Here is an 18,202-nt window from a genome sequence, read left to right on the forward strand (position 1 = left end):
GAGGCAAGGTTGTGTTTGAAAGGGTTAGATGATAAAGGGTTTGTGTTAGGTGAGGCTGGGCTGTGTGAGGCGTGGCGAGGTGAAGAGGGCGGCCAGAAAAGATGACCTAACACTTTAGTTGCTCAGTGGATGGAAAAGAAGCAGGCCCCTACCTACTCGGTCAGAATTAGATGACATTGCTCTATGCTAGTGTCTCGTCATTTACCAGATGTGACCTTTGCACTCCTCCTCCTCCTCCTCCTCCTTTTCCTTCTGCTCCTCCTTCGCTTCTTCTACTCTTCATTTGTTTTTTTCTTTCTCATCCTTCTCTACATGTCTTCTCTTCAATTTTTTTTTTCCTCCTCCTCCACTTTTCCCCATTCCCTCTTTTACTCATTTTTTTTTTTCTAATCTTTCTTCCCACGTCCTTTTCTTCATTGTTTCTTTGTTTTCTCTTCCTCCTCTTTCTCTTCCTCTATTCCTCACTTTTTTCTTTCCTCATCCTTCTTCCCAACGTCTTTCTTCTCTTCATTATTTTTGTGTTTTCTCCCTCCTCCTCTTCCTCCTCCTCTTCGTGACAGGAGTAAATTTTGCGTAACTCCAGTCTTGAGCACGCAAAAACATTATCTTCACTTAATTCACTTCAAAAAACAACACAAAACTACGTAATTTCTTCGTATTGTAATTATATTGAACTTTATCCCTCCTTTTTCTTCCTCACTTAGGGTCAAACTATAAATAACTTACAATAATGAAAATTTTCCTGTTCTCGAGTCATACTAAACTAATTTTTCTTCCCTTTTTTTTTCATTATTTATCGTTTTCTTTATGTTGCTCTTAATTGGCATTTCCTCTTTCTTCTTCATTTTCTCTTCTTCATATCCTTTTTTTTCTTCTAGCTTTCCTCATTTCCTTCATTATTATTATTACTATTATTATTACTATTTATTATTATTATTGCTGTTGTTGTTGTTGCTGTTATTTTGTTGTTGTTGGTATGAATTTTAAAATCTGGTATGTACACGCCCATCTGGTTGCAGAGAGAGAGAGAGAGAGAGAGAGAGAGAGAGAGAGAGAGAGAGAGAGAGAGAGAGAGAGAGAGAGAGAGAAGGGGAGATTGAAGTAAAAAAGAAAAAAACAACAATGATAATTTTGGATTTTATTGGTCTAAAGTTAATACACAAGCGGATTAGTTCAACAGGCAAACATCCAAACAAAGCAATGATGAGAAGTTTTGACGCCAATTGTACAGAAAAACAAACACTCATAGACTCCTTGTTGTAGATGAAAACAGAGCACATTTAATTAGGAACACAATATGCTCGAAAAAAATAAATAAATAAATAAAAAATAAATTAAAAAAATGTTCACAAATTTAATTATACATGTCAGAATATTGGTTTTGTACAGAACTACGTTAATTCTCATTTTCTTATGATAGCTGTTGGTATACAAGACTAGATAGTATGTTACTGCAGTTCATTAGAAAATATATCCTGCCTAATGTGTAGATGTCTTAAGTGAATCATTCTACTACTCATTATTACTCTATATTATAATCTCTCTTATTTCTAAATGATAAAAAAGTAATAATAAATAAATAAATAAATAAAAAGCAGTATTTTATTTATTTATTTATTTTTTATTTTATTTTATTTTTTTTTTCTTTGCTGCGTAATGGGTAATGAAATATTTGAGAATACTTAAAAAAAATATTTGGTAAAAAACTTATAACAGTCTATTTATCCTCACTACTACGTTGTACTGAAAGATTTAGAATACTTTGAAAATACCGTAAGAAACCTGTAGGAACTCTTTATCCTCACTACTTCACTGTATTGAGAGATTTAGAATACTTCAATAAGCCGTAAAAAAACATACTATAATTTTTGGTCGTCGCTGTATTGAAAGATCTAGAACAGTTTGATATACCACAAAAATATCTTACAATTTTCGGTTCTTACAGTATTGAAAGATTTAGAACACTTTAAAATACCATAAAAAAAAATAAAATAAAAAATACTTCCTATTATTATTTTTGGTTCTCACTGTAAGAAAATATTTACAATACGGGTTTTCATTTCTGAGATAATTTAGGAAATACATTTAACGTGTAATTTGCAAGTATATATCACTGAATTATACATCTTAAGAAATGGTTCGAAAAAAATTGATACTCTTTGCAATCCTTTCTGTACCACAATATTTAGGTTACTTCAATTGCCTCAGAACATTTAATCAATTCAGTGGAAGTCCAGAGAAAGAGAAAAACAATATTCCAGTGATCACTTAAGTAAGCCAAAATTGACGTTTTAGTTTGTGAGCAAAGAATATGAGCAAAAATTCTGTATAATACTGTTGGAAATGTCTTGGAAAATGTAACATACTTAGTAAATATTCACTGCACGGAAGAAATAAAAAAAAAAAGGTCAATGAAGAAAAAAATAGCTACTGTACTCTATATGATGAAATTTTGTATTTTTTTTTTAAGTCCCATATATTGTTACCTGTTATGCCAAAAAAGAATGCGGAAAAGATCAAGTTAATTTAATGACACTAAAAAAAAAAAAGAAAAAAAAAACGTACCACACTCCGTCATACAAAAGACAGTATTCACTTTAATGAAAAAAAAAAAAGAAAAAAAAAATGATACAACCTGTTACACTGCAAAAGTAAACACCAATGTTCGATTTAATAACAACTTAAAAAAAAATGCATAAGAGAAATCTCACAGTAACCAAACCGAAACCGTATCACAGGTAATTAAGGAGCCAATTAAGGTAAGAGTTAATTGGATCCTCACTTACCTAATGCACCTTTACGATATTTAGCACGCAAAAAGACAACTCACAGCCACAGTAACGGCATTCACAGCAGTCACAGCCACAGTAGCAGCACTTAAGTAACAAGCACATCCTAACCCAGCCCAGCATCACTACTTCCACGTCAAATACGAAGAAAGACTCGTATTTTGAAAACGTTCACTCTCATACTCGTTTTCTTATGATTTAACTCACTGGGATCTTAACAACATTCATTAAAAAGTCTAGTAACTTACACTATCACATAAGGCACTTGAATACTTAAAAAATATGGTCTCACTGAAACCGCCTCCCTTGCCTTCCTTCCATAAATACATCACTTATGCACAGCCCAACATACCTCGCATTCTGAAGTCATTTCTTTTCCTTCCTTGAAAAGTTGAAGTCATTGGCAAGTGAGCATGAAGGTGGGACGGTGTGTTGCAATTCCTAAGCTTATCTGTGGAGTTTGTTGGCTGGTGGTCTTGTAGGTGAGAGATAAAGATGCGTGTGTGTGTGTGTGTGTCTGTGTACCGAAGGGATATGAGAGTGAAGACAAGGTAGAGAAAGAGAAAGACAGTGAGAGATGACTTGAAAGAACAGCGAAAAAGATTAAGAGGTGCAAGAAATGGGAAGAAAAAGGAGGAATATGAGAGTGAAGACAGAATATAAAAATAAAAAAAGAAGGATAGACATAGGAAGAGAGAGAAAGAGAACTTGAAGAAAAATAGCGAAAAAGAGAAAGAGGAGGAGGAACAAACAGAAACAAAACAACGGGAAACACACACACACATACACACACACACACACACACACACACCTTTACCTGTGCACCGAAAAAAATAACAGAACTATTTATCTATCGCTCCCGTTTTCTGTTCAGGTGAGGGGGAGTTCAGATATATATTTTTACTCTATTGGAATCACTTCATTTGTCAAGAAAATGTGTGATTGTCTTAATTCTTTCCTTAAGTTAATTCCTAATAGAGATTTAGTACTTAGAATAAGGTATATTGTTTTTTCTTAATTTTTATATATATTTTTTGAGAGAGAGAGAGAGAGAGAGAGAGAGAGAGAGAGAGAGCTAGGGAGGTAGAGGTTGCTCAGGCCTCACTATGGTAAAGAAAAGTCACCATCCCATCACCGTGAGAGAGAGAGAGAGAGAGAGAGAGAGAGAGAGAGAGAGAGAGAGAGAGAGAGAGAGAGAGAGAGAGAGAGGAGAATCACTTTTGAAAATCGAGGAAACAAATTTCGGAAGTGAAGTCACTATCTCGAGGAAAGGGTGAGTGGAAGGGGTCCCTCTCACGCCCGCGCCTCTGCTGTCTCTGGGCGGGGGCGTGGAGCGGGTGTGGGTGTCTGGGGGCCTCGTGGGCGTGGGGAGAAAGGGGAGTGGGGAAAAATTCGTCTCTGGGAGGGAATAAGTGGGAGCTTAATCTTAAGTTTTCTTCCTCTTGCCCGTACTGTTGTTGTTGTTGTTGTTGTTGTTGTTGTTGCTGTTGTTGTTGTTGTTGTTGTTGTTGTTGTTGCTGCTGCTGCTGCTGCTGTTGCACTAAGCTTGGGTGTTCTGGTGGGAGAGAAGATGTGGAGGTGTTTAGTAGTAGTAGTAGTAGTAGTAGTAGTAGTAGTAGTAGTATCACCATCATCCTGTCTCTCTCTCTCTTCTTGTTACACTTAATGATGTCTTATTTATTTTTTCTACGTTTTATTTGTCAAAATGCCTTTATGTTATTATTTTTATTTTGTTATTTTAATTTTGTTTCTTATTCATTTATTGATTTATATTTGCGATTTTCGTTCTTTTTTTTTGCAAATTTTGGCTCTTTCCCTATTTACAAAAAAAAAAAAAGAAGTTTTTGCTTATATATTTCTACGAATATCACTTCCTTTTTATATTACTTGTTTTTGTCCTCTGCTTGATACGTCTTTCTTGCTCTAGGACAATAGCAGCAGCAGCAGAAGTAGTAGTAGTAGTAGTAGTAGTAGTAGTAGTAGTAGTAGTAGTAGTAGTAGTAGTAGTAGTAGTAGCCGGAGGAGCAGCAGCAGCATTAGTAGTAGTAGTAGTAGTAGTAGTAGTAGTAGTAGTAGTAGTAGTAGTAGTAGTAGTAGTAACAGCAGAAGTACTATTAGCAAACCACTCACCAAGATCATACGGGGAAGCGACACCTCTTGCTCTCCGTCTTCTTGCTCCACCACCACCAGCACCTTCACCACTACTGCCTCCATACTGCGGCTCCGGCATGGTGAAGGACGCCGGGTAGCCTTCCAGGGAATGTTGATCTCTGCGGAACATCTGAGTGTTGCTGTTTCCATATATAGTAACAATATCATCTTCTGGGTTGACGTCTGGAGGGAAGTAAATGTTGTTCCTGCGTATGGAGAGAGAAGAGGTTGTCAGAGAGAGAGAGAGAGAGAGAGAGAGAGACACCTATAAATCCTAACATATAGAAAATCTGCAAATTAATTCGATAACTTTTGAAATTTACCTTTATGAAACTTGACTGTTACTTTTCGCCTCTTCCTTTTACAAATCTAACTTTATGAAGCCTGACTCTCTTACTTTGTGTCCTGACTAGTAATTACCGAGGGAGAGAAATGCTACTTACATTGCCGTATTGTTTGTGGCGAAATCCTCCTCAGTGTGGTTATCCATCTGAGGGGAAGGAAGGAAGGAGGTTTAGTGTTTCGTGTGATGGGGAAGGAGGAGGTCGTGCTGTTTGTCTCTCTGCGGTGGGATTGTGTGTGTGTGTGTGTGTGTGTGTGTGTGTGTGTGTTTGTGCTTGTGTTTGTGTCGAGGTTGTCTAGGTGCCGTGCATTGTGGTGTGTTCTGTGTATTGTCTTGCCAACAGTACTGTATAACACACACACACACACACACACACACACACACACACACACACACACACACACACACACACACACACACACACACACACACACACACACACACACACACACACACACACACACACACACAATAATAATGAATAAATAAATACGAAACAAATAATATAAATAGATAAATACATGAACATAAATAAATAAGAAATATTAATAGATGGATAAATAAATGAAAAACAAGTAAATAAATAAAGAAAAGAAAATCTAATAATAATAACAATAATAATAATAATAATAAGTAATAATAATAATAATAATAATAATAATAATAATAATAATAATATAGATACCCCTCCTTGAATATATAAGGAAAATCTGAATTGCTGAATAAAAGGAATTTCTCATAACCGACGTGAAAAATGTTGAAATTCTTAATCCCCCGGCTTATCACCACGAGCCTTTAAAAAAAGTAGTATTGAGAGAGCAAAGCATTTTAGAACACAAGCCTTTACGGAGTTTTCAGGATATTTTTTTTCGGTTCTAGTGGCAGATTAACAAGATTCCTACATTATTAGAAGAAGAAATAGTCTTTGGGAACCTGGCTAATCATCCTTGTGACTTTTGAAGACAGTCGTGGTAAGAGAGGAAAGTGTCTGTTAACAAGTTTCTTAGCGGCGTAATATCCTTTGTTAGCACACCTGTTGTCTTTCTCAGGCGCGGCGAGTGTAGTATATTGGCTTCGTCTCAGCCTATGTTAGCGCTGCAGAGTCTTTCATGCCACTTAGAGAGCGAATGACTTGACCTAATAAAGAATTACCACACTGTTCTCTTCCCTTGAATTACGAGTGTAGAGTACTGGCCTTCTCTTTGCTTAATTTGCCTTAGAGACGTTGATTTTAATTGCAGCGAGTAGAGAATGACATTACCACTGTATCTCAGCAACCAGTTGGGGTAAATGACTAAGTTCAAGAATAGTGCCTGTGTTCTTGCCTCAGGAACCTCAGTTAGGGAGAGTAAAGATTGATTTCTAGTCGTGAGTAGAATAGATACTCTTCATTCTACTGACGAGGATAGAGGTCACGTCATCAAGAATTTAAGCCTTGTTTTTAAATGATCCAGTCCTTTCTAACTTTAACTACGAGACACAGGGACAAAATAAACAGTGTGAAGGACAGATACGTCTAATTTGTTTACTTCTAATGACGAGGATATGAAGTCACGTCCTTGAGTATGTAAGTCTCTCTCTCTCTCTCTCTCTCTCTTTTTTTTTTTTTTTAAGTTCCAGTTCTTTGTAACCGTACCGTGAGACATAAGGACAAAATAAAGGATGTGGAAGATAAATACGCCTAATTTGTTTGCTTCTACTGACGAGGATATGAAAGTTACCACGTTGTCGAGTATTTAAACTTTTTTTTTTAATGTTCAGGTCCTTCGTGACTCTCTAGCTATGAATAGACAGAGACAGTGAAGGCCGCAAAGAATAAATACACTTCTTTTACTCTTCCACCGGGCTAAGATATAAAGTTACCACGTTCTCGAGTATTTAAGGGCCTTCCACAGAGTCCCTAGAAGCCCGTACTGGCTCCATCTACCAATCACAGGGCAGGAAGCAAGGGTATGAATGAGATACACTCCATTAAGCTCCACGATGATTACCGTATGAAATCACCTCTTTTTTTTTTCAGTAATCAATGTCTTTTTTTATCACTGTTCCATGGTCCCTAAAGCCCTTACTGGCCTATCTACCAATCACAGGGCAGGAAACAAGGGCGTGAAGGATAGATACGCTCCTTTTGCCTCTACTGACGAGGTCCTACGGAATTTAGAGTCCTTGAATCCCTAGACATCCCTTCTGATCCTATTTAGCAAGCACAGGGCAGGGATTAAAGGCGTGAGGGATGGATGCACTTCCTGTACCTGTAGTGTTGGAAATTCTCACTTTCACGGGCATTTATGGGTCTTCTTTCAGTGCCCAGAGGTCCTTACTAGTCCTAGCTACTAACCACGGGGCAGCAGTGAAGGGCGTGAGGGCGTGAGGGCGTGAGGGATGAAGTCTAATGGGCTACGTTGTGGAGTACTCAGCGGGTTGTGGAAAGTAAACACAACATGGCGGGTCTGGTGCTCGAACGGTAATGGCGTCTTGTGGCTCTCGGCGCCGCAACTTCCGTTCTGTGAAATACTTTGCTCTCTCGCCCCGACTGTCTTCAAAGGTCACAGAAATGAAGAGTCGTGTTCTCAAGGATGTTTCTGCCGTTAATAATGTAGATATCTTGATAATCTGTCACTAAAACCAGAAAATCATTTTTAAAACTCATGGAGCTTATTAAGAAAAAGGTTTGCATTTTGAAACATTTTTCTCTCTCATCACGACTGTTTTCCAAGGCCACTTAAATTAGTATAGCCGGGTGCTCAAGGATGTTTCTCCTGTTAATAATGTAGATATCTTGTGAATCTGGCATTTGAATCATAAAAACACCTTTAAAAGATCTACCATCACTATTTTTCAAAAGCCACAGAGACGATTAGCCGGGTTCCAAGATTGTTCCTTCTACTAATAATGTAAAAATCTTGGTAATCTGTCACTAGAACCATAAAAACATCCTTAAAAACCCGAGCAACTTCGCCACTATTTTAAAAAACCACAGAGATGATCAGGCAGGTTCTCAAGACTGCTTCCCCATGTTTACAGTGTAGAAAAAGTATTAATCACTCACTAACACCGTAAAAAAAACATCCTTGAAAAACCGTGTGGATCTTCAACTAGAATGTAGTGGATGTACGAGGCAGACGTGTTTCATAATATGCCGTATGCAACAAGCTGGCGTTATACTTGACTTTTATGAATACAAATAAATAAACAAATAAGAATAACTGTGCGTGAGGTAGACTGAGTAAGAATTACGGAAACTATGTGAAAGATGAATGATAATGAAGCACGTTAATTAAGAGTCGTATTGAGGATTAAAGCTTGGAATATATATACATGAAAAAAAAAGAAAAGTGAATGTAAAAGTAAGTTAGAGTAAATGAAAGGCAGTGATACGTTAGAGTAAAGCCTGGAATACAAATTAAAGCTTCTGTGAGGAAATAAAAGGAATAAAATAGGATAAAAAAGAAAACGGTATGAAGGAAAAAAAAAAAAGTGAAGTTTGCTCCTAAAAACCCACTGAAAAAAAAACTTGTATAAAGAAACACACAGGAGGAAAAATCATATAAATAAAAAAAAGAGAAGGAAAAAGGGGAAAAAAATAAAGTACTAAAAATGACAACACTTAAAGAAATCCCTCTAAAGTCAACCGTGTAAAGCCACACAAAAAAAAAAAAAAAAAAAAAACAGACATTACTAAAAAAAAAAAAGTCAGCACTCGAAGTTTTCAAATAAAAAAAAGAATATTGACCCAAAAAAGAAAAAAGTTGCGCCATAAAGCAATAAATAAATCAAAATAAATAAATAAATCACTTAAAAAAACACTAAAAAAAAAAAAAACACCAGAAAGTCGATACACACACACAAAAAAATGATGATAATAACAATAAATGAAAATATTACTAAGTGAAAAAGCCTCGGTGATAATAATAATAATAATAATAATAATAATAATAATAATAATAATAATAATAATAATAATAATAAATAACTTTCATCTACCGGGGATTTATTTTCAACGCAAGAGAGAGAGAGAGAGAGAGAGAGAGAGAGAGAGAGAGAGAGAGAGAGAGAGAGAGAGAGAGAGAGAGAGAGAGAGAGAGAGAGAGAGAGATCCCAGTCCATCACATGCATTCATAATTATCCAGGTCTTATATCAGTAACAAAATATTCATAAAACCCTTATATTCCCACGTGCTTTCCCTCTCCCAGGTATGCACAACACCTGTGGCCGCAACACCTGCTTGTTAATGAGTCACTGTCACCTCTCGTCCACTTTTGACTAAGGGGACTCATCTGTCACCTGTTTTCAATTAAAGATCGTATTATAGCACATGTTTACTAAGGTTTTTAGTTTGTTTAGTTAGTTTGTTTGTTATTCAAGTGCTTGTCTCTATCGTCTTGTCCAGAGCGTCATTGTCACTATTACTGTTCATTGTAGCCGTAGCCTTCATCACAATCTATCACCAGACATCACCACTATCACCATTTATAATTATTTACCATCACCACGCTTCACCACCGAATCATCTGAGGAACGCCCCATACCATCACCACCACCACCAGTTCACTATCAGGTCATCACCATGGAGCATCACCACACCTCATCACAACAGCAAGCACCACGCGAGACACAAGACACGTGGAGGGGAGAGAGAAACATCACATCGCTGGCAACGTTTTCTTTCGAACGTTTGAAGAGACAAATTTTTCTATATACACCTTATATAAATGCACAGTGAAGCTAAACTAAGACACTGCTGTAATCTAATACTAGTCACCTCTCCTTTCATTAAGATAAGTGTAGATTCCCCTAAGAAAAAGAGAGATAAAGAAGTTAGTCTTACCATGCCAGGGAGAGAGAAATGCTGCACGTATTCCTTCATCGGGTAACAGCGGCAAACTGAAGTGATGTGTTCTCCAACGATGTAGCGGTCCCTCCCCCAGACACTCGCTTCAGTTGCTAGTTGCCACCATTCACTTGGCCTTGCTACTGACTGCCTCTCTCTCCTGCAAGATATTTTTATCCTCTGCGTACGGAAATCCCTCTTGTTATTTTGTCGCGTCGATCTTTCGTTTCCCAAGCATTGAGGAGATCTTGGAAGCGACGCAGGATGTGGCGGAAGGGAAGAACCGAGTAAGAAAAGGACGTGCACTGAAAGAATGTTAGACGTTTACTTATACAGTTTATTACTATAACTTGTGAATGTCAGATTTTGTCTCGGGTGAATGAATGAAGGATAAGTGCACGGCAAGGCACCTACGCGCCTCAACGCGCGCACACTGGGAAGGAAAGTGAAGAAGCATGATGTCAGGGGAAACAACTTGGGGATAAAAAAAATAAAAGATGGGAGACAAAGAAATTAAAGAAGGAAATTGGAGAGCGTAGCTTTATCTCACAAACTGGTCAGTATTTAGAAAAGCTTTGCTCCCATCATGACTATTATCGAAGGCCACTTAAATGACTTGCTTCCCGTGTTAATAATGTAGACATCTTGTTAACCTCTCTTTAGAACCGTGAAAAAAATAAATAAATAAAAATAAAATAGATAAAAACTAAAAAAAAAAAAAAAAAAAAAAAAAAACATTACTTTAACTAGACTCTTTCGAAAGTAGAGCAGGATGAAGCATTTCAGAATATGGCTGTATGGGACAACGGAACTGCTGCTGCTTATCCTTTACACGCCTGACCATTCTGAACACACTGAACAACACTTTGATTACGCTAATGATAATTAATAAACCAAACTGGTGATAAGATAGCGAACCTATGATGCTTCTGGGAGTGATAAGGAAGATACAGAAAGGACACGGTGATTACAAAGCTATGACAAGACGTGACATTGCTAGCTTCTCCATTTACACCTCGGCATTCACTCAGGTCACGTGTCAGGTATGCAAGTAAAGGGTTAGCTGTACCATAGGGGAAAATCTAATCGGGTATAGAAAATGCATTAAAAAAAAAATTGATAGTACACACACACACACACACACACACACATACACACACACACACACTGCCCTTCTTTTCCTGTTTTCTTAAGCACGTCCCTTCTCCTCCTCCTCCTCCTCCTCCTCCTCCTCCTCCTCCTCCTCCTCCTCCTCCTCCTCCTCCCTCTCGTCCTCCTCCTCCTCCTCCTCCTCCTCCTCCTCCTCCTCCTCCTCCTCCTCCTCTTGGGTGTGGTGCGGGACGGCGGATGCCTCGTGGTGCCCAGTGTGGTAGAAGAGAGTAATTATATCATCGTTGAGTGACGCAGTCTGTTCCTGGTCTGGGTCAGAAGAGGAACTGTGTCTGTCCAAAGATGAGGCATTCACGCAGAACCTGAGAGAGAGGCTGAGAGAGAGAGAGAGAGAGAGAGAGAGAGAGAGAGAGAGAGAGAGAGAGAGAGAGAGAGAGAGAGACTTGTGAATCTTACGTATGAAAGCTGCAGGAAGCCACCAAACCTAGACGTGGCAGTCCCTGCATAAAACACACCTATGTCCACTTACCATCCTCATCGTATATTTACATCCATTAGAAAAGCGTAGATTAGGAGGGGATCAGATGGAGGATATAACAATGTTGACAGTCATTAGCACTGGTAATCAGGATAAAGACAAGATGCAATAGGATTTAGGTTTATGAATTTACATTAAAGAAAATAGATAGGAAGGAAATGGTCCCCCAAGTGTAGTGAGGGTAACTGGAATAGACTTAGTAATCAGGATGTCAAGTGAGGCAACAGGGAGCTTAAAAAGAAGGGAAGTTTATGGATAAAGATAATAGGTGGATATAAATAGAAATGTTTTATACAGGGACTGCCACGTGTAGGCCTGATGGCTTGGCTTCTTGCAATTAACCCTTTGACTGCAACTTGGTACACCTTTCCCTAATTACCAATCACTCTGAGACACCTTTATTTGTTCTACAGCCATAGTTAATCTTTGAACTGGGAAGAAAGTGCAAAATGTATTCTTTTTCATCGCTAACTTTCTTGTAAATGCTTTGAAAGACCACGCATTAATTTTGATGCTGTTAATTATTTACACTAACTTATTCACTCCTTCCTTTACCTGATGAACTGATCAAAGGTTTCGTCTCCATCACTCGCTGAATACTCGGACTTATCCATGTTCGTTCACTTCCTCTCGGACGATGAAAAAAAGCTCTCGTTGTTTTGGCCGACCGAGGGTGATGCTGTATGGAGGAGACAGACAGGAAAAGAAACTTGATATTGCTGCAGTAGACATGGACTCAATGGTACTCCGTTAAGGCTGAAGACAGTACGATAAAAGGAAAGACGTAGGTTAGAAGATGGAAGGAGGGGAGAAAGGGTGGATGAATAAAGCAAGTAGAATAAAATTTTGAAGTATGAAGGAGAGAAGACATAAGAAAGAACCAGGAGAGGCGAAAAGTGTAGGTGAAATGATGGAAGAATAGATGAAATGCACTAAAAATTGAAAAAAAAAATATTGGGTAGGGAAAATAAAAGAATCAGATACGAGAGATGGAAGTAGGAAGCAGAGGAGAGGGCAGAGACGAAAAATAAATAGATGAATAAGGGAGAGTAGAACCTGGAAGCCAAACAAAGCAAATATTACTGGAAGCAAGCAGCAGGTCAGCAATACTGTGTTATCCTTGAGGAATCCTCCACTTGATAAAACCACAATGTATCGTATCTCGCTGTGAGTGTACGAATTGTTGGAGAAATGGCATGATTAACAATACTTTGAATGGGAGGACATGTTTCTCAGTATGTCTGGCTGCGATAGGCTAGAGCGTGGTAGAGATAAGATTACTTTCATGATTTTTAGCACAAAACACTGTTACTTTTAGTCTTGCAGCTGTTACGAATAGTGATTTGAGCAAGAGATTGGTGAATAGCCAAAACAGACCGTATTTTGGCTAAGGCTTGCCAGTAAGGAGGAAGTGGAAATCAGATCAGTCTCGTTGTTTTTGTTGGTTTTAGTGTTAAAATTCCTACTGGTTAGGATAAATAGGAGTTTCTCTTTGGTTTTGTTTCTCAGTATATTAGGGTGTGATTTCCCAGTTAGGAGGAAGTAAATCTCCTGTTTTCATTAACTAAGAAGAATTGCTGTCTCCTACTTTTACTGTTAGAATCAATACGGTAAGAGAAAGAGTTTGTGAAGATATCTACATTACTAACAGGAGAGGAACCGGCTGCTCATCTCAGTGGTTTTGAAAAATAGTCGTGATGAGAGAACAAACCGATTCAAATCACGAACATTAATTCTCAGTATTCTCAGCGTCTTCCCCGCCCCCACCCGCCCCTCACCCTCCAGCTAAAGACGCCAGGCAAGGAAGAGGGGTCGGGAGTAAGCAGAGGCGTTGATGTTAGATGCTGATGTCGGTCATTCCTGATAGTCGCAAAAAGGCGTGCTGGTTAAAATGCGTATGTATGTATTAGTGTTTTGGTTTGTGCTGCCGCCATTACTACTGCTGCTGCTGATGATGATGATGGAACTGTTGATTATGTTGATGCTAATGGTAGAGATGTGAATGATGTGAGGTTTTGTTGTGGTTGTTGTTGTTGTTGTTGTTGTTGTTGTTACTGCTATTACTTTTATTATCATTGCTGCTAATACCAAAGATATGATAAATAGTTCGAGATCTTGGCTACTACTATTACTACTACTACTAATACTACTACCAGTATTTCTTATAACAATTTGATCGGAGGGTGTTTTATCATAGCTAATTTTAACTATGAGGTGAAAAGTGACTGCTTCCTTTGAATATAGTGAAGTTATGTGTTTCTTGCAACGTTTCAGATTATCATTCCTACATTTCCTCCTCCTGTTGTTGTTGTTATTGTTGTTGTTGTTGGTGGTGGTGGTGGTGGTGGAGCAGTCGTGAATCAAGTAGTAGCAATAGTGACTGATAGGTATAGTACTATTAATTGTTGTTGTTTTTGTAATGGTAGTAATAGTAAAAGTAGTATTAACAAAAGGAAAATGAGAATTAATTGTAGGAAAAAAGAAAACAAAGAAATAAAAACAGAAAGATAATTTGGTGCTAACGAGGCTAGTAGTAATAGTAGTAGTAGTTGTAGTACTAGTAGTTGTAGTAGTAGTAGTAGTAGTAGTAGTAGTAGTAGTAGTAGTTGTTGTTGTTGTTGTTGTTGTTGTTGTTGTTGTTGTTGTTGTAGTTGTAGTAGCTGTTGTTGTTGTTGTTGTTGTTGTTGTATCACAATGAAACACTTATCTTTAACACTACTACACTAGAGAGAGAGAGAGAGAGAGAGAGAGAGAGAGAGAGAGAGAGAGAGAGAGAGAGAGAGAGAGAACACACACACATACAAAAAAAAAAAAAAAAAAGAATGAAAGGAAATAAAAAGATAATGACAGTAAGTATAAGAAAAGATGACACTCTGAGCATGAGCAGTAGGACAGAAGCTTCAGAAATTTTCCTGGTCTGGTGTTGGCCACGAACAATGAGTTGACCAAGGATATTGCACTGGCTTTAACCTCCTTCCTGTAACTTCCTTCCTTTCACTCCTGTAGAGATCGCGTGGTGCATGTGTTCTTTTTTATGTAAGTTTCCCTTTTAGTTTGTACCCTTTAGTTATTCTTTTTTCTTTGTTTTTTTTTCCTTTCTTTGACACCCTCTACTTGAATTTAAATAATATAATTACTAATTACTACCCACCTACCTGAAACTGACAACGAAACTGCTAATTAATCACAACACCCTTATAAGCGCCAAGTGGCAGGACCCATCGGAGTATCTCTACAGTAAGGGTGACCAGCGAACGTCCCCTTGCTCTGCTTGAGGAGTACTGGTGTTCATCACGGTCTGGCGGTCTCGTCTCTTTGTTTTGATCCAGTGCTTAGCTGTCATATATTGTGTTGATAGATCCTGTGACGAGATGCGAGGAAGGAGAGGTGGTGGTAGTAGTAGTAGTAGTAGTAGTAGTAGTAGTAGGAGGAGGAGGAGGAGGGGAGGAGGAGGAGGAGGAGGAGGAGGAGGAATAGGGTTGTTTTTTTGTGACGATTATAGTATTGGTAATGAAAATTAGAAGATGAATGATGTGACAGGAAGTGAGGGAGTAATTGTGGTTGCAGTAGTAGTAGCAGTAGTAGTAGTAGTAGTAGGGGAGTTTGTGTTCGTGATAACCTAAAGTAATGGATGAAACAAATAAAAGATGTGATTTGATTTCTAATAGCAATAAATAGATAGATAGATACATCGACTAAGTAGTTGTAGTGGTAGCAGTAGTTTTAGTAGTAGTAGTAGTAGTAGTAGAAGGAAAGTTGGCCTTTGCGATAATCAGACAAGATGATACTCTAGAAAACTTAGATAGAATATGTTTCAGTCTCTAATAGTTATAAATAGATAGATAGAGAGATAGACTGACTGATTAATAATACAATATATAAGATAGATACAGTGGATTGAAAAATGAGTACTAAATAATAGAAATAATGTAAATCAGATTAGAGTTTTGCAATTTCTGGCCAGTACAGTGTTAGGAGGAGGCTGTAGAAGAAAAAAGGGCTTAGAATGCTTAGTAATTAGGTTAAAACAGATGAAGGAAAGTTTATTTTTATTTAATGTCTAGAAGTGAAAAGATAGATAGGTGAATTGAGAGATAGATGAAGAGATGAATTGATGGGCAGGTGAAGATACGGACAAAAAAGAAAGATTCACGATTAAAACAAGTAGGAAAAAAAAAATAGAGGATAGTTGAAAAGATAGACTGATAAACTGACTTATGAATAAAGACAGGTTGTTGTTGTTGTTGTTGTTGTTGTTGTTGTTGTTGTTGTTGTTGTTGTTGTTGTTGTTGTTGATGTTGTTGTTCCATCTCTCGATTCTCGGTTTATCTCCTTTCTTCTCCTCTCCCCTTCTCTTCTCTCCTCTCTTTTTTTTTTTTTATCTCATTCTCTCATCCTGTTTCGTCTCCTTATCTGTCATCCTATGTAGATGGCTGACAGTTATTAGAAACAGCTCTCTCTCTCTCTCTCTCTCTCTCTCTCTCTCTCTCTCTCTCTCTCTCTCTCTCTCTCTCTCTCTCTCTCTCTCTCTCTCACAGTAAGTTACGGCACTGATTCATCATCTCTGTTACAACTACGTCAATACAGACACAAATACTGCGATAATAAGCACCCTTGTGTTTTTACTTCGGGGCGTCAGTGATGGCCTTGACTGTGTGTGTGTGTGTGTGTGTGTGTGTGTGTGTGTGTGTGTGTGTGTTGGGGTTTTCCTAGCGAATTGTGCTCCCGTTATTTCTGCGATTCTGCTAAATGTTATGTGAGAACTTATGAACTTGTGAGGTTGTTCGTCTCTCTCTCTCTCTCTCTCTCTCTCTCTCTCTCTCTCTCTCTCTCTCTCTCTCTCTCTCTCTCTCTCTCTCTCTATGCGTTTTGTTGGTTGAGTTGCTGGGGTGATGAAGGACAGACTCTCTCTCTCTCTCTCTCTCTCTCTCTCTCTCTCTCTCTCTCTCTCTCTCTCTCTCTCTCTCTCTCTCTCTCTCTCTCTCTCTCTCTCTCTCTCTCACCCGCTCGCTCGCTCGCTGTTAATGATGAAGATTCCTTGTCAAACTCTCACTAGAATCATGTAGGCGTCTAAGAAATTCCCAGTATCTTTCACCAGAGTTTGTAGGAAATAAATAAAGCAATGCAATGTTTTAAGAATACAAGGCTCAACATTCTTTTTAGTAAGTATATCTCAAGCCATTATGAATCCTTTCCCTTCAGCAGCATTTCACGCCACTAGGGACAGTGTACGGAACGTTTGTGAACATTTACAAGAAATAAAGGAAAAAAAGATTATATTTTGCAATTTCTTATCAGTACAATGTTAGAACGACTTGTAGAAGGAAAAAAGATGACTTAGAATGGTTAGGAAATAGGAAAGGATGTAGGAAAGAGTGAAAGGTTTGAAAAAGGGTAGCATTTTTAGCGTCTACCAGAAAGAAAGGGAAGAACTAGATAAGATTTTTGGAATTTCTGACCAGTACAATGTTAGGAGGTGGCTGTAGAAGGAGAAAAGATGGCTTAGAATGGTTAATAATTAGGTAAAGACGTGGGAAAGAGGTGGGCGGTCTTTTTTAGCGTCTGTTAGAAAGAAAAGGAAAAAAATAGATTAGATTTTGCAATTTCTGACCAGTACAATGTTAGGAGGAGGCTGTAGAAGGAGAAAAGATGGCTAAAAAGGGTTAGTAATTAGGTAAGAATAGGCGAAAGAAAGTATATTTTCTTTAGCGTCTGGAAGAAGGAAAGATGTTGCAATTTGTGACCATTACAATGTTAGAAGGAGGCTGTAGAAGAAGAAAGGGTGTCCCAAAAGTGATTGGTAATAAGGAAAGATGCGTCAGGTAGTGAAAAGGTTAAGGAGGGTAGTAGTTGAAATTTAGTTGATACATGCGCAGACAAGAAGTTACAAAGACGGTGATTTTCAAATAAATTTACTCTTCTCTTCGTCGTCGCATCAGGAAATGTCGAAATCGGAGAGTGAAGAACCCTAGTCACCATCTCTCTCTCTCTCTCTCTCTCTCTCTCTCTCTCTCTCTCTCTCTCTCTCTCTCTCTCTCTCTCTCTCTCTCTCTCTCTCTCTCTCTCTCTCTCTCTCTCTCTCGTCAGGTTTAGAAGGTCAAGGACTTTTCATGTGTTATTTCTTGGCATGTATGACAGTTTAACATTAACGCTGTTGCTGTTGTTGTTGTTATTGTTGTTGTTTTTGATGATGGTGGTGGTGGTGGTGGTAGTGGTGCTGTTGTTGTTGCCCTTCTTCTTCTACTTCTTCTACTTTTTTCTTCTTCTTTTTCTACTACTACTACTACTACTACTACTACTACTACTAGTGAATGACGTACTGAGGCTTTTAACTTTCACTTTCGCAAAACTAGCATTTATTTTTATCTCATCTTATTTAGTTATTTTTCTGCAATTTTATATGACTTTAGTTGATGAGGTGCCTTCAAATTTTGCTTCA

The 18,202-nt window shown here is 38.0% G+C and overlaps 1 protein-coding gene and 2 long non-coding RNA genes across 4 annotated transcripts in view; 1 reads left to right on the forward strand and 2 right to left on the reverse strand.

Annotated features, from left to right (window-relative positions):
- LOC135091868 (angiotensin-converting enzyme-like) overlaps positions 1–18,202 on the forward strand; it is a 44,671-nt gene that overhangs the window by 12,545 nt on the left and 13,924 nt on the right. The gene's annotated exons all lie outside the window — the stretch shown is intronic.
- LOC135091871 (uncharacterized) lies at positions 1,124–10,272 on the reverse strand. Its single transcript, XR_010262661.1, has 4 exons — positions 10,113–10,272; positions 5,384–5,430; positions 4,920–5,146; positions 1,124–4,344 (listed from the first exon to the last, which is right to left on the reverse strand). It is a non-coding gene; the product is annotated as an uncharacterized LOC135091871 (long non-coding RNA).
- On the reverse strand, positions 10,479–15,200 carry LOC135091873 (uncharacterized). Its single transcript, XR_010262666.1, has 3 exons — positions 14,919–15,200; positions 12,319–12,442; positions 10,479–11,587 (listed from the first exon to the last, which is right to left on the reverse strand). It is a non-coding gene; the product is annotated as an uncharacterized LOC135091873 (long non-coding RNA).

Source organism: Scylla paramamosain, chromosome 38 (assembly GCF_035594125.1).
Source record: "Scylla paramamosain isolate STU-SP2022 chromosome 38, ASM3559412v1, whole genome shotgun sequence".
Lineage (NCBI taxonomy): Eukaryota > Metazoa > Arthropoda > Malacostraca > Decapoda > Portunidae > Scylla > Scylla paramamosain.